Consider the following 19,014-nt stretch of genomic DNA (forward strand, 5'->3'; position numbering starts at 1 on the left):
TTTACTCCATAGCCTAGGCTAGCCTCAAACTCACAGAGATCCTCCCACCTCAGCATCCCCAATGCCAGCATTATAGGTATGAGCCACCAAACCCAGCTAGGAAATATTTCAATAAGGCAATCAGGACAGGAAACAATCTTAGAAATAAAGGTATTTGTTACATATGCAATTCAGTACCCATACCAAACAAATCTGTACTTTCTAGCAATCAAAAAACTAAAAGTAGGGCTGGATGGGCTGGAGAGATGGCTTAGTGGTTAAGCGCTTGCCTGTGAAGCCTAAGGACCCAGGTTCGAGGCTCGATTCCCCAGGACCCACATTAGCCAGATACACAAGGGGGCACACGCGTCTGGAGTTCATTTGCAGTGGCTGGAGGCCCTGGCGTGCCCATTCTCTCTCTCTCCCTCTGTCTGTCTTTCTCTCTGTGTCTGTCGCTCTCAAATAAATAAATAAAAATTAAAAAATAATAATAAAAGTAGGGCTGGAGAGATGACTTAGCAGTTAAGGCCCTTGCCTGTAAAGCCCAAGGACCCAGGTTCAATTCCCCAGGACCCACATAAGCCAGATGCACATGATAGTGCATGTGTCTAGAGTTCATTTGCAATGGCTAGAGGCCCTGGTATACCCATTTCTCTCTATCTGCTTCTTTCCTTCTCTTCCCCCCAATAAAAAAATAAAATAAATAAAACCAAAAATAAAAAATAAACAGAACCAGGGTTAATTAAAAAAAAAAAGCCAACAAAAAGCATTAGCGGGCCGTGGTGGTGCACACCTTTAATCCCAGCACTCAGGAAGCAGAGAGGTAGGAAGATTGTTGTGAGTTTGAGGCCACCTGTGACTACTATAGTGAATTCCAGGTAAGCCTGAGCCAGAGTGAGACCCTACCTTGAAAAATAAATAAGTAAATAAATAAATAAGAATTATAGTCTGGGACTAGTGAGATGGTCAGTGGCTAAAGGTGCTTGCTCAATAAACACACACAGCCTGGGTTCGATTCCCCAATACCCACATAAGGTCAGGTGCACAAAGGTACGTGCTTGTGGAGTTCCTTTTCAGTGGCAAGGTATCCATTATATCTCACTCAGCCTCTCCCCCCTTGCAAATAAGTAAAAACAAATTTTTAAAACAAAAGGATTATAGCCTGGAATCCTCCTAGTCAATTCAGTCAACAGTAACTAAAAGCCTGTCTCAGAGAAACTAACTTGAAAAGTTATAAAGAAGACAGTAGAAAACATAGGCACCCATAGAAGTAACCCAAGAGGTTTCACAGAAATACACCCTGTTTACAATTTTTCATAACACAATTAAAATATTTATACTTTTTGGGCTGGAGAGATGGCCTAGCGGTTAAGCGCTTGCCTGTGAAGCCTAAGGACCCCGGTTCGAGGCTCAGTTCCCCAGGTCCCACGTTAGCCAGATGCACAAGGGGGCGCACGCGTCTGGAGTTCGTTTGCAGAGGCTGGAAGCCCTGGCGCGCCCATTCTCTCTCTCTCCCTCTATCTGTCTTTCTCTCTGTGCCTGTTGCTCTCAAATAAATAAATAAATAATAATTTTAAAAAAAATTATACTTTTTGAGGAGATTTTCATTTTCATAAGAGATACTGACTAAATGAAACCATAAACCTTCTACTACTAAAAATAGTTAAGTATGCATTTTACTACATAAGTGCATAAATGGTAATAAAACATTTGGGCAAGATAATTTTTTAATTATCCCCAAGAAGAAATGAGCAAATGTGAAGAATCAACTGCTTTGCCTTCATAAGTCATTTCAATTCCGATACAGCAACATCCACTACTGAAGATAAAAATGAGCTTCTAAATACAGAAAGCATTACACATAATCTGATTATATGAGTAAAATGTAGGCCAATGGCATATTTTAATTTGATGATCACTGATGAATCTTCAAAAAACAGAAAATCAGTCTCTAATCTTCATGACCCAATAATTTAGGACCTTGCAAAGCCAAAACTGACCTCTTTAAGGTTGCAAATGAACAAGCAGAAAATACTTTGAGAATGCATCTGTACATGTTCTGCTTCATGAGAAAACCACCAAGGCTTACGGAAAGATGTCTAATGAGAAGCTCTACATTTTTTAAATGATTATTAACAGTCTACTTGCCTTCCACGTGCTGTTGGAATAAACACAGAATTAGCCCATAGAACTTTTCACGTAACTTCATTTGTACTCTTACAAGTATAAAATTATAAGCAAAAACTTGAAAATCAAATTTTCCATTCAAATATTACTTGTGCCAGTGTTGATTTCCCCCAGCTTTATTATGTTAAAGGAAAGAAATATCCGTACTTAGACACAAAATGGCTCATGCGCTGTCAAACACTGTTCAGTCTTAATAAAAATGGCATTACAGTATGCGTCTTCAGGGTTCTCCGAAACTTGAGTGAAGACATGTGTGATTTGATGGCTAGCCGTTATATCACATGTTTCTACTAGAACGAAGTGCCCCAGTTACCAGTTTCTGGCACTAGCTCAACTGCAGTTAAGAATAAACACTTATTTTTTCAAAGATAATCATGAACTACTATCAACAATGGTGATCAATTTCTTTACAAAAAGTGTTTGTCTTAGAAGCCATCATGTGAAAGCACTTGCTATTCTGATGTCCCTATGCATTCTGGGGAGGATCCAGGAGTACCCAGCCTACAGACAGAAAGAGGGAAGGAGGGCCCTTTGGAATCCAGACAATTCCATTCAATTCCAGATATCAGACACAGCTGCAGAATCAGGTGTTCTCCTTGCTGGGTTTCTTTCAGTCTTGCTTTGGTCCAATCCTTCCTTGCTATGCCTCCCTTCCTCCCTTTTGGCATAGCAGTATTTAGTCTCTGTTATTTTATTATTTGACAGGGGTCCCAGTCAAGAGATTGCTTTGAGTCTCAGAAGACACCCGGACTTCTGGACAGTGTCGGGACTGATCATGGGAGACTTGTATCGCATCGTGATATGATATGGCCATGTTCCTACCGGCCCAGGGACATGTCCTCTCATGGGCTCACTTGTCTGAATTCTTGGTTCCCAGCTGGTGGTGCTATTTGGGGAGGTTGTGGACCATTCAGGATGGAGCATTGCTGGAGGAGTGGTCATCGTCAAGGGTGGGTCATCATTAGGGGTGGACCTTGATGTTTTGCAGGTCAAAACACACATTTCTTTACGCTGCTGCTTCTCTATTTGGTCACAGCAATGAGAAAACAATGTGTTTAATTTAAAAGCAGAACTGAGAAGAACTATTTATACATCTTTGGTTTTGTGTGCATGTGTGCGTGCGTATACAAGTATATGGAGGCCATAATCATTCCTCAGGCATCATGTACTTTTCTCGAGACAAGAGTTTACTGGCCTGGATGGAGCTTGCCAAGTAGGCTAAACTGGCCAACAAGACCCTGGGAGCCACCTGTCCCCATCGCTCCAAGCACTGAAATTACAAGTACATATACCATACACCTAGTTTTTTGTTATTTTAATGTGTTTTTGGTGAACAAACTCAGGTCTTCATGATTGATTCCAAAGGAAGCTCTTTACCAACTAAGCTATCTTCCCAGTCCCCTAATATAAAAATCTTTAAAAAAAAATAGTAATGATTAAATTCTCAGAAAAAAATCTGAATACTTCACGTAACTAAGCTTTTTGGTTATCCTATAAATGAACTTAATTTTGATTTCTGGCATTAAAAAGTCATTTTTCTACAAAATATTTCTAAAATGTATGCCAGAGCAACTAAATGAGATCTTTGTTTTCATCATCTTAGTTAAACTGAGGCCAGTTTACTAGTTTGTGAGCTGTCTCAGACAACTGTGTCAATCCAATATCAAATATCAAAGGGCTTGGGTAGTTGCACCCCTCCAACTATGCTGTGTGTAGCATACATCGCTTCTCTTGGCCCAGTGCCACTCTGAGCCTGATACAGCTTTCTTGGTGGTCATCTCCTGGCACTGGCTTCTCCAGCATTCTAGCATCTCCACTGCAATTTAGGCCTCATCTTTAGAGCATCACACAGTAGCCTCCCAGGGTCTCTTTGCAATGGCATCCTACCCTGCCACACACTGTCCGGCCTGACTGACTCCTTCAAACAGTACAAGGTGTTGTGACCCTCTCAATCTTGCATCTTTCCTGCTTACAAAACCATGAACACATTGACAGTGCTGCCAGCGAGGGTGGAGGTTGCCCCCTCTTGAACCAAAGCTACAGTGGCCTCTGTGTGCCTTAGGTGTTGAATCTGTGAAAACATTCTCCTAGACAGTTATTTTAGAGTAGGAACCCCTTCAGTGGCATTCTTTGTTCAGGCTTTCTTTCACCAGTCAGAACTTTCAGTGACTGGGGTCTTGCCTATGGGTGCTTTTTTTCAGTGTCCCAGTGAAGAGAGTGGGGTTTCTCTTTAATTACATTACCTCTCTAATAATTTAGGTGCTTTGCTCAGTCTCCTTGTCTGAAACTTTAAACTCGATCACAAACCTTTCCTTTCTAAACTTTACTTTTTAAAAATATCTTTTTGCACCTTTTGGCTACATATCTAAATAATAATAGTCAGTAATAACCATGCTCAGACTCAGTGATATCCCTCCTTGAAATTTCTTCCCTGAAACACATAAGTCCATTATTATTTTTTAAGTACTTTATTTATTTGACACAGAGAGAGAATGGACACACCAGGGCCTCCAGCCACTGCAAACAAACTCCAGATGCATGCATCACCTTGTGCATCTGGCTTATGTAGATCCTAGGAAATCAAACCTGGGTCCTTAGGCTTTGCAGGCAAGTGCCTTAACCACTAAGCCCTAGTCCATTAAGTCAGTCTCATTCAAGTTCTCAGGACTGAGGCTGCAGGCAGGCCAGATTCTTGACCACAGTATAACACAAACTGTGGCTCACCCCATTCCAGATGGAGCCACTGTTCCCCCGCAAACCTCATGATCCAGGCCTACAGTATCAGGGTTACTTTCAACATTCTGGTTTTCCAAAATCCCTCTGGAATCTCACCTTAAGCTCTGATTGCCACCTAGCAGGTCTTCTCTAGCCCAAAGTTCCAAACTTTCCTCCGCAGCCCAGCTTGGAAAGCCTCGGAGCCGCAAGTCAGGTTCGTGACAGCGACCCTCCCCTGCTGCCACCTGCTCTGGTGCCTTCTCATGACAGCTGCAGGCCCTTCATGCACCGAGCTCGCCTCCCAGCGCCTAACTTTAGTCCATATGAAAGTACCAAAGTTGTAGATCATAGTAATACAAATCTTATCTTGCCCTGTTTTGTGGTAAGTTCAATGCTTTGTTCTTAGCACAGCACCTAAGCCTGTGTCAGTACATGGTAGATAGTCAATAAATCTGTCAGATGAATGTAAAACCCCAGGATGAACATGATTTTTCTTGATGGCTTCCAATTTAAATTTTACATTATTGCTGCTGTTGTGGTTTATAGTCTAGATGTATGTCCTGCTTGTGTAGATTAGTACTGTGAATATTTCAGTAATATAAATTTATCATGACTTCTCCTTAAGTTTTGATTCTTACCATTATTAAAGAGTCAGGTTATCAGGCTGATCTATGCTTCTCTAAGTGTACAGATAATAAAAACTTAGGTGACTAGCTACTTTAAAATTAAGAATTCTTTGTTCTAACTGTTGGGATGCATGGGTTTCTACAAAATATTTCTAAAATGTATGCCAGAGCAACTAAATTACATCTTTGTTTTTATCATCTTAGTTAAACTGGAGGCAGTTTACTTGTTTGTGAGCTGTCTCAGACAACTGTGTCAATCCAAACCAAACTGATCAGGAATGAGCATGATGTCTCAGAACTTAATCCAAGTTCTTTCAAATTAAAATCCTCCCTGTTAAAAAAAATTGAGATAATCCATCATCCAGTCCCCATGGCCATCAGAGGCCTACTATATGCCACACAGAGGGTAGAGATAAACGGCAAAGGCGACAAGTACAGTCTTTGACACTGCATAGCTTAAACACACAATAATATTTATTACCATACCCCTGAGTCTTTGTTGTGTTTTGTTTTGTTTTGTTTTAAAAAAAAAGGCAAAACACAGAATCCAAAAGGCGGCTGCCCGCAGGAGCGCTGGCGTGAGTTACCACGTGCAGAGGCTGAAGCTACACATCCAGAAGACTGAGCATCTGAACGTACTCAGCTGCATCAAAACTGCCTGAAACACTTTCCACCTTATGCCCCAAATACACTGTGAAGCCCACAAAACAGGGCTTAGTAACTTAGTAAATAATGCACTGAGGAGGAGGCAAAGGGGAGGAGCTTTTAGTAACTGTTAAAAGAAACCAATACAATGAATGCATTCTACCTAAGAAAAGTGGAAAGACATTTCTTAAGGGGTAGATGCGGGGAGAGATGGCTTAGCAGTGAAGGTGCTTACCTGCACAGCCTAAGGACCCAGGTTCGATCACCAGTACCCACATAAGCCAGATGCACAAGCTGATGCATGCATCTGGAGTTCATCTGCAGTGGCTAGAGGACCTGGTGCACCATTTTCTCTATATCTGGCTCTTTCTCTCAAAGTAATAAAATATTTAAAAGAGGGGTAGATGCAAATTAACACAAGCCCTCAGTTCCTTTCCCAAACTTCTTGCAGTCACATGTTTTTGAACTACAGCAAGTCTCAGGATTTCTAACAGGCAACAGTCTGCATATACCTTAGTGAAGACGGACTGTGCAGAAGTCTGGGGGACCACACCATCAAGTATTTGCCGTTTCTACAGTGGAATCTACAAATCCATGAAATAATGAAGCAGGTCAGGGGCTGGGATGTATCACGCTTGGTAGAGTACATGTCTAGCATGTCTTAAGGGCTACGTTGTGATTCCCAGCACTGGGGAAAAAAAAAAAAAAAAAAAAACCCTAAAGATAACAAGTGCAAAACAGACTGTGTGGGGGAGAAATGGCTCTGCACCAAAAATATAAATTCTGTGTTTTCAGAACATTTTATACAATTGTTCACAAAGTATAGTCCTATAAGATAGTTTTTATTATTCTTCACTGTGTGATTTTATTGTGTTTAATTTGATGAACCCAAAATAACAATGAACATCTTGCACATGTCCACAAGTAACAAGTTATCCACATCCTAAATATGCAATGTTAAAATTCTCTAATCAAGACAGCATTCATTAATCTAATTTTTGGAATTTATAGAAGAGATGCTGTGGTGGTCTGATGCAGGTGTCTGCGTAAACTTAGCTGTTCTGAAAGCTAGGTTCCCAGCCTATGGAGATTCAGGAATTAACACCTATTGGAGGCAGCTTACTACTGGGGGTGGGCTTATGGTATTATAGTCAGTGTCCCCTTGCCATTGGCACACTCTCTTCCTCCTGTTGTCCACCTGATGTTGGCCAGGAAGTAATGTCCACACTCTGCTCATGCCATCGTTTTCCCTGCCATCATGGAGCTTCCCCTCGAGGCTGTAAGCCAAAATATACCTTTTTTTCCCACAAGCTGCTCTTGGTCGGGTGTTCTCTGCCAGCAACGTGAACCTGACTGCAACAGATGCCAAGTCCAAATTTGCCACCAAAATACACACACATACACACAGCATTTCCAACCCTCTTGATAACATTACAAGGACAATGTTACAAAGTATTTACTTTTCTTTATTCTACACCAAAAAAGCTTGCATACACTAATTTTTACTGGAAGTTTTTAAGGTTGCACATAAAGTGAATTTCATTTTCTTATTCACACATACTCAGAATAAATATGCACATTTCAGATAACTCTCCATAAATCAAAATGTTCAAAAGAATTATCTTGAAGAATGGATAATTTTTCAATACTTTGTTAATAACAAACATTTATAGAATCTCAATTATATGAAGATATATTAGCAATAATATACCTTGGCCTTCATATGATAGAAAAAGAACTCAGTGGCCTGAGGAAATGGCTCAGTGGTTAAAGTGGTTTGTTTATAAAGCCTCTGGCCCAGAATCCATCAAAACTGGATACGAAAGTGGCACAAATTTCTTGCATTCGTTTGTAGTGGCATATACCTGGGCATACATACACACACATTCATATTCTCTTGTTTTCTCATTCTCTGTCTCTCTCTCTCTCTCTGTCTCTCTCTCTCTCTCAAATAAGTAAAACAATAATTTTTAAAAGAATCCAATTGGGCTGGAGAGATGGCTTAGCCTATGAAGCCTAAGGACCCCAGTTTGAGGCTCGATTCCCCAGGACCCACATGATAGCCAGATGCACAAGGGAGCGCACACGTCTGGAGTTCATTTGCAGTGGCTGCAGGCCCTGGCGCGCCCATTCTCTCCCTCCCTCCCCCTCCCTCTCTCTCTCTCTCTCTCTTTCTCTCCCTCTCTCTCTCTGCCTCTTTCTCTGTCTGTCACTCTCAAATAAATAAAAACAAAAAATTTTTTTTAAAAAAAGAATCCAATAAATCATCAACCATTTGTTTAAATAAAAATTGGTATCACAAAACTATGTATCTTGAAGATTTTCATTTTCAGAGTAAAGGAAGTAATACTATTTTCAGATCACTGGAATAAAAATAAATTATACAATAATGTTTTATTTTTTAAAAAAACTACATCTATAAATATAAGCTTTTATAAATGCCATCTGCCCTGTACCTGATGCCTGTAGTTTCACCTTCACAATGATGCTAGGCTATCCCCAGTTAGAATTCTATAAAAGAACTTGTAAACATCTATTTGAACCACACTTCCCTGCTGTCTGAAAGTACAGTATTCACTACTAGTAGAGTATTCCACAGAAATAGGAAATAAACATGACATAGGCAGTGTAAGGGGAAAAACATTTCACTTCCCTTTTTCCTAAAGGAAATTCTGAATGTAATTTTAATACTAAATATAAAACCCTACACTCTAATACATTGCCTAGTATACTTCCCAAAGCCAAAACCAAACTTTCTAACTATATTCTCTGTACATAATATGTAACCCAATTAATTTCATTCTTCCAATTTGAGCTAACTAGGCAAACCAGCATAGCTATCATAAGATATTAGACCAACATGTAATACAATTAATTTTAAAATATTAATTAATCAAGCTGGAGAGATGGCTTAGTGGTTAAGGTACGTGCCTGCTAATGTTCAATTCCCCAGGACCCACAGAGGCCAAATAATGCACATGGTGGTGCATGCGTCAGGAATTGTTTGTGGTGGCTAGAGGCCCTGGTGCACCCAGTCTCCTTCTCTTTATATCTGCCTCTTTCTCTCTCTCTAATAAATAAATAAAAATCTACTACTTACATAAAGTAGTACCCTTACACCAAAAGATATCATATGCTCAATTTCAACTGAAAACTTTAAAATAAATAATTTCAATGTATTCATTTTAAAGGTAAAACTGTAAAGTACCAATACATTTGAAGGATATTTTATTCAAGTTATTACACAATGATAGTAGAATTATAAACTAAAATCTAAGTTGGTAGAAAACTCACCAAGAATCTGTTTTCTAATGTCACAAGTAATGCAGAGGTATAACTGAAATTACAAACACAAGAAAACACTGAAAGTACAAAAGTAAAAGAGTGCCCTAAAGTAATATTCCTTCCATGATTACATGTGCTCTGTATAACCACTCCTATGTGTCAGTGGGCACACATGTATGTATGTATGCACATATCTATGCCTTTACACATGCTTATGGTAGAAAAGCACTTATATAATTTTCTTGAAAATAAAAATATATAAATGGGGGCTGGGCAGATTGCTCAGTGGTTAAGCAATTTTACTTGCAAAAGCCTGCTTGCCTGGGTTCAATTCCCCAGCTCCCATACAAAGTCAAATGCACAAAGTGGTACATGCATCTGGAGTTCAGTTGCAGGGGCAAGTGAGCATGGATATAACTCTATTGTTGCAGACTCGAAGGGAGATGAAATATCTGTTGCTTACGAAACAAGCTAAATGGTTCCAAAACCTGAGAACACAGACACCTGTCCTAAGAGTGGTGGCAGGCTGACTCCGGCATAGGCTGAGGTCCTAAGCAACTCTGCAGCACACAGGAGGACTTTTGCAGCCTCCCACTCATTGGTCAGAAAGTGTACTCCACTACTAATTAGGACACGAGCATTCTTCTAATCAAGTGTGCGACCTGAGTACTTCACTTAACCTTCCTAGGTGCGTTTCAAGTCTCACATTACGTGATTCGTCCATGCCTCCTCATCTCACCACCAGCTTCTGCTGCTGTCCTCAACGCAGGTAAAAGCCGTCTTCCCTCCTGGCTCACTCAGACGCCGTAACTCAAAGTTGCCAGACAATTTCTCACTTCTCCAATGCACTTGTTCTCCACAGGGTATGAGGAACAAAGTGATCTAATACAATCAAGGGCATCGGCAATTTCTTGATGAGGAAAGAAAACAGCACTTGAGGAAAAAATTAAACAAGTTCACCAGGCATGGAGGTGCATGCCTTTAATCCCAGCACTCAGGAGCAAGGCACAGGTAGGTGGAATACCATGAGTTTGAGGCCAGCCTGAGACTACACAGTGAACTGCAGGTCAGCCTACACTAGAGGGAGACCCCACCTCAAAAAAACAAAGGGGTGGGCTGAAGAGATGGCTTAGCGGCTGAGGTGCTTGCCTACAAAGCCACAAGACCCAGGTTTGATTCCCCAGTACTCACATAAAGCCAGGTGCACAAGGTGGCACATGCATCTAAAGTTCATCAGCAGTGGCTAGGGGCCATGTGCACACACTCTCCTCTCCCCCCACCACCGCTGTAAATAAATAAATAAAGCATTTTTTTAATTAAGCAAACTCATATATACAAATTTTTAGTTTGAAATTACAAACATTTATTAAGTCCCATGAAAAATATAACGTCCCAAAATTTAAATAACCTATTTCCCTAACTCAAAGATAGTCAGTTCAAAAACCAGCAATGCTTTTAGCTCTTAAAACATTCAGGTCTGAGTACATTTAAATTAAGACACCAACATGGAAGCACCTTCCAGATCTTTCAGCCACTGCATCTGTATAGCACTTGAGAGTTCAAAGTACATCTATATGCATTATTTATTTCAGTCTCAAAACAAGTAGATGTAGCATTCACTATTGATCACCCCTCCAACATCCATCCCTCCCACTGACAATATTTTCAAGTATCTTCCTTTACCATGTAATTCAAAGAAATGTGACATTATCCTGATTTGTAGACACCAAAAATGATAACCTTATTGTTTTGACTTAATTCTGGTAAATAAAGTACGAAGGGGAAAGTACGCTGATAGGCTAATGCAAAGATTTAGTCAGAGGAAGAATGAGGGGAGGGAAGAGAGACCCACTCCTTCCTCTGCCAAGACGTGTAAATATGTGGTTTGCTTCCAGCCTATGGACGAATGGAAAGCCCAGAAAAGCGGAAAGGCAGCTCACAACTTAGGTAAAGCTTTGAGCCTCTGAAGGTCAGTGCTGCATTTCAGCAGCCATTGTACGTAAGGAAGCCCAGATAAAGAGCACAGCCCTTACACCGTTCCCAATCTCCTTACTTTTCATCAGCAAATTCTCCTTTCCAATTTGAGCTAAGGTAGGCAAGCCCACACAGCTAGCATAAGCCATTAGACCCGTTTGCTTTGTACGAAGTTCAAGTGTTCCTGATACACATCAGAAGTGCGGTACTTTTTCTTTCTAAGAAAAATCCTCTTGGCCAGTTGACCCAGTGCCTACTTAAACTGAAGAACTGCTGACATTATATAAAGGCTCCACCTTCATGACCATACTGCATAAAAGCTGAAAAGTACCATATGAAATCAGATCAAGGACCATATTGGGAAATAAATAATAAACAGCTGACCATGAGAATGACCCTCTGGTAGGTTCAGGAATATCACCATTTCCTTCTTTCTTGTTGTTTATTTTTATTTACTTAGTTGAGAGTGACAGAAGGAGAGAGAGAGAGAGAGAATGGGCACACCAGGGCTTCCAGCCACTGCCAATGAACTCCAGACAAATACACCCCCTTGTGCATCTGGGTAACGTGGGTCCTGGGAATCAAGCCTCGAACTGGGTCCTTAGGTTTCATAGGCAAGCACTTCACTGCTAAGACATCTCTCCAGCCCAATTTCTTTCCTTTTTAAAAGCAAATGCAACTGGGTATGGTGGGTGGCTCATGCCTGTCATTCCCATACCTGCCAAGGTCTAGAAGGCAGAAGATAGGAGTTAGAGGCCAGCTGAGGCAACACAGCAGTTCCACACAAGCCTCAACTACAGAGTGAGATTACATAAATAAATAATAAATGAATGAATTTTTAAAATGAGATGTTACTAAAAAGTCTCAAAGTGTAAAGATGGTGTTTTAGGAGATACATTTTTAAATATATGAACCAACAGTTCTTATGTCAGCTTTAAGATGAAATCACAAAACAAGGTTCATTCCGAGGGCAATCTCACAGAGCAGGGCCAAGGTCTCTTCCTCAAGCTTGGAGACACTGACAGAGCATCTATACAAGTCACACCACAGCGCAGCACCTGTGATTCCAGCTTCCGGTTCTCAACTACACAAAGACACCCAGCACTTGAAAGGTCATCTTACTGTGGGCCTTTTTAGATTGTTTGGGGTTTTTCTCCCTATCTTTTAAATTTTCTTCACCCCCCTATATTTCTATTATAATTGATTTTGCTACATTCCTACTTCGAAAACAGCAAAACAGTTTGCATACAAACATGTTTTTGCCTTCAGCATTCTCTGAATAATTTTGTTTGTTTGTTTGTTTTTTGAGGTAAGGTCTCATTTTAGCTCAGGCTGACCTGGAATTCTCTATGTGGTCTCAGGGTAGCCTTGAACTCACGGTGATCCTCCTACCTCTGCCACCCCCGAGCGGGATTAAAGGCGTGCGCCACCATGACCAGCTGAATATTTTACTAAACTGTGTGATTACAAAATCAACTAACTGCCTCTAATAGTTTGTAGAGAATAAATGTTTCTTCACAGTAACAAGTAGGCACAAGAGTTCAAGAGCAAGCTGGAGAGGAGCTCACGGCCACCTCATGTAGGATGGGCTTTAGTCAGGGAACTCCAGGACGATTTAATCTCACGATGGGTTAAGCAGCGGTCAGTTAAGAGACATTCTCTATGATGGCCCATCACAAGAATCTTCAGGTTGTTACCCACCCACCAACCCTGTAACAACTGACATTTCCCAGTAATTTCTGAGGGGAAGATGAATGTACCATCACACCTTAGCACTCTATATTCATTTTCTGAATGCCACAGAAGAACATAGTGATAGAATCGATCTCAATCCCTCCCTTCCCTACTCCACTCTCTCCAAATATTAAAGAAAAGGAATTTCAGGATCTCAATCCCTCTCTTCGCCAACCCCACTCTCTCTCAATAGTAAAGAAAAGGAATCCCAGGTAACCCAATGTCATCAAAATAAATGTAACAAGTTGTGAAGGAGAAAATGAAGGGGGAGGGAATTATGATGGCTTATTGTCTATAATTATGGACGTTGTCAATAAAAATTTTAATAAATGTAACTACTTCAATCTGACAAATCTACACTAGAAGGAAAAAAACACTAAAAATCTATTTAAGAATAGCTGACATGAAATTCAGACTTAAATCATTAAAAGCTATACAAATGCAGATGTGAATTAGCCACAAATTTTCATTCAACTTAATGATAACTAAGTTAGACAGTAGTAAAGAAAACAGCCAAAGAGAATGTCATATGGCCCAAATATACTATATGAATTCTAAGATGAGTGCTCGCTTCGGCAGCACATATGCCAAAAGTGGAATGATACAGAGAATTTTAGCATAGCCCCTGCACAAGAATGGCATGCAAATTCATGCAGCATTCCATATTTTTAATAAAAATAAACAAAAAATTTTTTAAAGAATCCTAAGATGATAGACAAGGAATAGAAGGCAGACAACGGATCACTTACTGCAGCCTAAGAGCTCAATCAGTGCACAGCTCGCTTATGTCCATATGCCGGAACTCATACCCACCGTTTGTAAGTTCCCACTGAGAAGGGAGCCAGCAAACATCCGTAGCAGTACCTCTCCCATCTCTAACTTGTACGTCCCACACGTTCAAGCGCTCTACTACAAAGCTTCACTCCTTATTTTCTAAGTGGTTCACAGGTCCTCCAAAGTTACTTCACAATTCATAAAGACACAATTTCAAAAATAAAAACCCCAAGCAACCCAAGCTGTCCTACAGAACAGCACAGGCAGCTGAAGTTACTGGAACCACGTGTTCTGTGCTTACAGATTCCACGCAGCTAGAAAAAGACATTCCAAAACTGTCACCAGCGAAGACATTCAATCTGAACCAACACGCAGGCACATTAACATTACCAAACATTACCAACATTACACTAACACTAAATGCCCACTGCTTTAGTAGAGGCAAAAAAAGGAAGATGGGTGATGAGAAGACAAAATTAGTGCTTTAGGACTAAAGTCAGAAAAAAATGGATTCAATTACACATTTTGCAAATCCCAATATGTTTAACGGAATACTTAAACTAAGACTTCTTGCCCTCAAAAATAGGAGTTTAACCATCTGATCCAGAGTTGTCAAGAGAGTATTAATGCGGTCTTACACAAAATAGACTCAAAATAAATCAGTGCAAGGAGTATGTGAAGAATGTAATACAAACTCAGTTACACAGAAGCCCTTTCGCAGGACGTGTCTCAGTGGGAACCAAGCCTAGCACTGAATAAGCCAGGCCAAAATCCCAGCACTGGAGCAGGGCAGGCAGGAAGAGCACAAGTTTAAGGTCATCCTTGGCTACATAGGTACTCTGAGGTCAATCTGGGTTACAGACCCTGTCTCAAAAAGTTAAGCCCTGGGTTGGAAAGAAGGCTTAGTGGTTAAGGCGCTTGCCTGAAAAGCCTGAGGACATAGTTTCAACTCCCCAGAACCTATGTAAGCCAGATGCACGTGGGGGTACATGTATCTGCAGTTTATCTGAAGCGCGGCTGGAGACCCCAACATGCCCATTCTCTCCACGACACATAAATAAAGAAAAATACAATATTCACAAAAAAGAATAAGCCCTGTAAAATAACTGGGTGAAAAAAATAAAAGACCTTCCCTATAACATGTCTACATGCACTTAGAAACAGCTGTTATGAGGGTGAGATTTTTCTAAGCACTCTTTTGATAATGACTAAATTTGAGGTTAAATTCCTTTGTCAGCTGATATATAAAATGACTAAAAACCTTATACACATTTGCCTTGGAACTGCAGTTCTATCATCTTATTGTTTCTTTATGGATGATTTTTTTTTTTACATTTCATTTTATCCATAGCAAATCTCACCTTCAAATTAACAATAACTATAGAATGACCTGCATTTTGTTATTTAGTATGTCTGTACTCTCTTCGTTTAGTTTTAAGAAGTCCTTCATAATTAAGCCAACAGTTGTCCTAGTCTAGAAAAATAATGAATCAAAACACTATAGCATAATAATGAACTACTCCCAGCAGAGAGAAGATTACAAATGGAGCTGAGGGGACTCAAATGAGTAACTGGATGGTTGGAGAGATGGCTTAGCAGTTAAGTGCTTGCATGTGAAGCCTAAGGAACCAGGTTCAATTTCCCAGTAACCAAGTAAGCCAGGTGCACATGGTGGCACATGAGTCTGGATTTCATTTACCCTGGTATGACCATTCTCTCACTCTTTCCTCTCCCCCCCCCATCTCTAATAAAAATAAATACAATATTTAAAAAAAAAAAAAGTAACTGGGGAGCTTCCCATTTCTTCCTGAGTCATATTTTTACAGTACGGATTTATTTCATGTAAAACTAGTTACCAGATTACTAGACACACCCATATCCAAATCTCAGTTAAAAAAAAAAAAGCCATGTGTAAATTGTTTGGAATTGTATGTATTTCTACTTTCCGGTAGCATGAATGGTAACAAGCTGATGATTTCCTTATAGTTCAGTTCCTCAGCATTATTACTACCCTTAAGTGTCTATTATTATCACTACAGAAGACAGACACTTGGACCTTCCTACCTCAGACTGACTCATGGTTAAACATCAGGCATTCTGGACTTCAGGACTGCTCACCACCTACTTCAGAGCTCCTTCTTCCACAGGGAGGAGGGCACGCAGCCACTGCCTGTGCTCAAGGCTGCTCATCGAGAAAACTGCTGAAAACACTAAGGCCCAAATTGGGTGTTACCAGCTCCATACTTATGCGATAAATCCCCCCAAACTCATCACACACATACACACACGCGTGCGCTTCCATCCACCTCTAATAAAATCCCGCAGGAATCTTGTGCTGCAATTATCTCTGCTTCTCCCTGAAGCAGCTACTGAGTCCCATTCATCTTCGTTTTGTACCTCGTTTTCTAGTATCACAAGTACTGAAGGTTGTTTACACATAGTAAAGGCTTTATTCCCTGACTCTTCTCCCAGTGCTTTATTTTTAAAGGAGTAACAACAAACGACTTTCAAGTTCTGAAGATTTTGTGCATGTACAGTTAATGCTTGCAAACACAATCAGTGTCAATAATTACATTATTCATTGATTTTTAAACTGACCAATAGCAAGAGGTTAATGAGAACAATAAATTATCAATAATAATTCCTCAGTAACTCCCCCATAAAAAGTCTCATGTATATTCACATTAAAATTAACTTTTCAGGGCTGGAGAGACGGCTTAGCGGTTAAGCACTTACCCGTGAAGCCTAAGGGCCCCGGTTCGAGGCTCAATTCCTCAGGACCAACATCAACCAGATGCACAAGGAGGTGCATGCAGCTGGAGTTCCTTTGCAGTGGCTGGAGGACCTGGCGCGCCCACTCTCTCTTTCTCTCTCTCCCACCCTCCCTCTGCCTCTTTCTCTCTGTCTCTGTTGCTCTCAAATAAATAAATAAAAATAAACAAGAAAAAAAAAGATTGAACTTGGGCATGGTGGTGCATACTTTGGAAGCAGAGGTAGGAGGATCACTGCGAGTTAAAAGTCCAGCCCAGTGCTACAGAGTGAGTTCCAGGTCAGCTTAGGCTACAGTAAAACTCAAAAAAGTAAATAAATAACAAAAATAAAATTAACCTTTCAGAGTGGATCAAAATGGCATACCAGCTGGAGACGCAGCCCTCAGAATGCTGAAGTAGGAGGGTCAAGAATTGAAGGTGTGTCCAGGCTACATAGGACGACTTTATCTCAAAATACCAACATGAGGAAATAAATTTTAAAAAATAAAGTTTTTAGTCCCCATTCCAATAGGAACTCCCCCTACCTGATACATATCTAGAAATATAAATTCACTTAAAGCAAAACTCTCTAGATATTTTATTATTATATTATTTAAGAATCTATTTCAAGCCCTCACAATGTATATGAAAAGACCTTTCTTCCAACGCCAGCATGTGTAACTTTTACGTTTTGTGCAACCATAAAACATACACAAATTATGAAAACAAGAGTTTATCTTAGCTCAAGTTGTGGCTGTAGTGAAATGTGGAAACCATTCTGAACTACTATCCAAAGGAAAAGCTATTAAGAATATAGTAAACAAACCTGATTTGGGGGTGGAGAGGGGGGAATTTACTTAAATCAGTCTCCCCACATTCTAATTTAACTCATTCTTCTAATCATTTGCGACTACTTTCCTCCCACCAATATTTAAAAAAAAAAAATCAAGATTTTTTTTTTAACTTCAGAAAGTATTCCCTTTTATATAGTCCTGTATCTCTTACCCTTTGTCGCCAAATGTCACACACATCACCACCATGAAAGTAGCCGCAGGAATGAAACAAAAAAAAGGACTTTTCTTCTTCCTCCCTTAGCAGGAGGGGTTCAGTTTCCTGACACTCAGTTCATGCTCTCTGAGAAGGGGAGGCCGACAGGGGGTCCGGTGGCCGAGGCCCGGGGCCCTCGTCCCGACCTGCGTTCGAACTCCCGCGCGCTCGGTCTCGGCGAACCCGAGCCGGGGCAGCGGGACGATCGCGGCCCGGCGGGCGGGCGGGCGGGCGGGCGCAGCCGCGTGGGGTCCGCGTTCACGGCCAGCGCCCGGCGCGGCCCAGGAGCCCGGCTCAAGTTCGGCCTCCCTCGACGCAAGTGGGCGGCCGCGCCGGGCGGCGGGCGGCGGGCGGCGCAGGGCGGGACGGGGCTCGTCCGTCGGGAGCCCGCCGCCCGCGCCCGCGCCGCTCGGGGAACTTTTGCAGCCGGCCGGGCCCGCCGCCCTCGGCCCCCGCCCGCCGCCCGCCGCCCGCCGCCCGCCCGGGACACGTACCTCCGCGACGTCAGCGAGCGCGGGCGGCGGGCTCCGGGGGACAGCGGCCGCCGCGCATCCCAGCCGCCGGGCCGAGGGGGAAGAGCGCGGCCTGGCAGCGAGGAGCGAGCGCGGAGGGAACCGCCGCCCGCCCGCCCGCCCGCCCGCCTACCGCCGCCGTCTGGGCCGCCGCTGCAGCGGGGAATGAATGCACAGCGGCGCCCCGCTTATCCGCAGGTCAAACATCCTTCGGCCTCGAGCATCCGGAGCGGCGCCGGACCCGGAAGTGAACACACGGAAAAAGAAAAAAAAAAAAAGAAAGGAAAGGAAAGGAAAGCGTCTCTCGAAGCGGCGGCGGCGGCGGCCCCCGACTCTACGAAAAGAGCCGAGTAGAGCCGAAGATGACTCCCGACGGCTGCGATTGGTCGGATCGTCAACCGACAAGAGGCGCCCTGCGCTCATTGGCTGCCGAAGACGGTGAAGCCGAAGCCACGCCCCGTTCCCCCGCCGCCGCGTTCGCGCGAGCTGTGCTTGGGGCTTCGCCGCGGCGTGCGGTCGGGAGGCCGAGCCGGCTGTGCGGACGCCCGCAGCTGCTGCCCCGCGTCGCGGGAGAGACAGCCTTCCCGGAGCCCACGGCCAAGCCAGGGTGCCCCAAGAGCCCCAGGTGTCCAGGAGCCCCGGGGCCAGGTCGGAGGCGGTGACATCACTGGGTTAATTTCTTCGCGACCCCAGTGCTATGGAAGGGATTCAGATGCTTAGAAAAATGGACAGTGGCTCACCTTTCGCCCGCTGTCAGGCCGCGCGCGCGCCCTGCACAGTATATTA

General features: G+C 42.3%; 1 protein-coding gene and 1 non-coding gene across 10 annotated transcripts in view; one reads left to right on the forward strand and one right to left on the reverse strand.

Moving 5' to 3' along the window:
* The window catches only part of Csnk1g3 (casein kinase 1 gamma 3), an 84,997-nt gene extending 66,718 nt beyond the window's left edge, over positions 1-18,279 (reverse strand). For 3 of the 9 annotated variants that reach the window (XM_004669186.2, XM_004669184.2, XM_045130779.1), the window contains exon 1: positions 17,675-17,811. The gene's annotated coding sequence lies outside the window, so the exon portion shown is untranslated. Of the gene's footprint in view, positions 1-17,674; positions 17,813-18,210 lie in introns of those variants that run through there. The other 6 variants (XM_045130786.1, XM_004669188.2, XM_045130784.1 and 3 more) reach the window with 4 other exon arrangements.
* Positions 13,709-13,815, forward strand: LOC123453854. Its single transcript, XR_006633031.1, has one exon. It is a non-coding gene; the product is annotated as a U6 spliceosomal RNA (small nuclear RNA).
* Positions 18,280-19,014: the final 735 nt, after the last annotated feature.

The sequence above is a fragment of the Jaculus jaculus genome, chromosome 12, assembly GCF_020740685.1.
Source record: "Jaculus jaculus isolate mJacJac1 chromosome 12, mJacJac1.mat.Y.cur, whole genome shotgun sequence".
NCBI lineage: Eukaryota > Metazoa > Chordata > Mammalia > Rodentia > Dipodidae > Jaculus > Jaculus jaculus.